Below are 2,578 nucleotides of genomic sequence, written 5' to 3'. Positions count from 1 at the left end.
AACAATATAAAGTACAGAGATTTCGCAATATAAACATCAAGGATGGCGTTGCAATAAAAACAACATTTGGCAGTAAAACTAAAATATTTCAAAATACAAACACAGACAATTCACAATACAAACACAGACAATTCACAATACAAGCCCGGTGTGGCTAGATGGTTAGGACACTCGACTCGTAATCTTGCGGGTTGCGGGTTTCGAATCCCCGTTGCACCAAACATACTCGCCCTTTCAGCCGTGGAGGCGTTATAATGTTACGATCAATCCCACTATTCGTTAGTAAAAGAGTAGCCCAAGAGTTGGCGGTGGATATTGATGACTAGCTGCCTTCCCTCTAGTCTTACACTACTAAGTTAGGGACGGCTAGCGCAGATAGCCCTCGTGTAGTCTTGCGAGAAATTAAAAAAAAAAAACAAATACAAATTTTGCAGTATAACACAGAGTTTTCAAAATACAAACAAATCTCTTGACGATAATTAAAGTAGAGAACAATGTTTCGACCTTCTCAGGTCATCTTCAGGTTATTCTGTACTAAATTTTAATTAAAGTTTTAATAACAATACCAGGTGTATTGAGAATACATTTTTGCTTCAAGTGGGTTTCTCGTCATCACGGTGTCCCAGTGGCTTAGTGGTATGCATGCGGACTTTCAACGCTAAAAACCGGGTTTCGATACCCGCGGTGGACAGAGCACAGAGAGAGAGCTCCTTGTGTAGCTTCGTGTTTGTTTCAAAAAAACAATTACTCATCGTCACGATTCAGTGTTCGTAATTCTTTAGTAAATGAACTTCTATCCAAAATAAACACGTAAATAACAATGGATTATAATATATCGCGTTTATTTTATAATACAACAAAAATACTCGTTTAAAAAATATGTCGACTTGCGTAAGAAAAATATTGCGTGTATCATACTCAGAATTCATCACACGAACTACTACAATTATAAGCCAAAAGCGATATATTCCCACCAGTGAAAAACAACAATTGAATGTAACAGTATTAAATATTGAAACCTTAAGTAGAATATTACAAAAGCTTACGTAGATGTTTTCTGCTGTTAGTATCCAGTTCAACAGATATAAAATTGTTTTCCTAAATTTCAGTTCAATTGGTTTATACAGAATTTATATGTACACCTGGTGTCAATTTCATTGAACCTTCGTCTAAACGAACTATTTAACTCTGAGATAACAGAGCTAAAGTTAAAAGTAATTGTTTCCTCTCACCTACGTCTGGGGTAACACAGAACAACAATAAAGTTACTATTTTGTGACCAGATCCGTTTTTCTGTCAATAGATATATGTTTGTTTGTTTAATTTTGCAGAAAGCTATTCGAGGGCTGTCTGTGCTAGCCGTCCCTAATTTAGTAGTGTAAGACTAGAGGAAAGGCAGCTAGTCATCACCACCCACCGCCAACTCTTGAGCTACTCTTTACCAACGAATAGTGGGATTCATCGTAACATTATAACGCCCCGGCTGAAAGGGGCGAGCATATTTGGCGCGACGGCGATGCGAACGCGCGACCCTCAGATTACGGGTCGCACGCCTTAACACGCTTGGCCATGCCAGGCCCAACAGATATATTTCAGCCTCTCTAAGGAATTTTGTAGAAAAGCTCTCTGACAAATATTTAGAAAAATCAAACATCCTATAAGAAAAAACAAAAACAACGTAAACTGTGTAAACTTTATTGTTTCAATATCATTTTAACAATTACAATAAACAGTGATATTCTAAAAGTGTTTTAATAATTACAATAAACAATGATATTGCAATAGTGTGTTTATAATTATATTACATAATAGTGTTTTGACACTTGTATTAAACAGTGACGTTCACAGCAATGCCTTGATCAATGGACTTTAAACTCCATGAAAAATTGTTTTGGTTTCAATAACGAATTTTCCATAATTCAGCATAATTATAAAATAATATTCATTCTTTTCTATCACGTAAGGATTTTTCACAAATCTGGAAGGGACAAAAACTCTTACCGTGGTCAAATTTACAACAAATATAACATATTTGGGTCATTAAACGACCTCTTGTTACCATAGTGACAAATAGATAATATTAAAAAAATTTTCAAAGTGCACCCACAAACAAGTATGATCCACATATGACACGTCATGTGACCTGTTAACAGTTTATATACTAGCGGTGTGTCTCTTATGATTCTAAAACGATCGATAACACACTTCACATTGTTATTTGGTTAGAGAAATCTCCAGCCAGTGGTTGTTGAAACGCAAGTGGTTTTAAACACATCAAAATGTGACTTGATTTCAATGAAAATGAATCACTTATATCTGTACATGATGGAGGAGAAATCTGACATGTTCATGTGTTCATCTTACAGGAATTACTGGAGAACATGTGAACATTTCAAGACAATAAAAACCATCGCAGGCCTGTGCTATTACATTAAACAGTTATGTTAGGCGCTCGACTTCTCACTCTGAGGGTCGCGGATTGAACCGTCGCGCTAAACATGTTCGCCTCGGGGCGTTATAATGTAAACAGTCAATACCACTAAAAGTTGGTAAAGAGCCCAAGAGTGGGCGGTGGGTT

This window comes from Tachypleus tridentatus, chromosome 2 (genome assembly GCF_004210375.1).
Source record: "Tachypleus tridentatus isolate NWPU-2018 chromosome 2, ASM421037v1, whole genome shotgun sequence".
NCBI lineage: Eukaryota > Metazoa > Arthropoda > Merostomata > Xiphosura > Limulidae > Tachypleus > Tachypleus tridentatus.
This window is presented reverse-complemented; position numbering follows the sequence as displayed.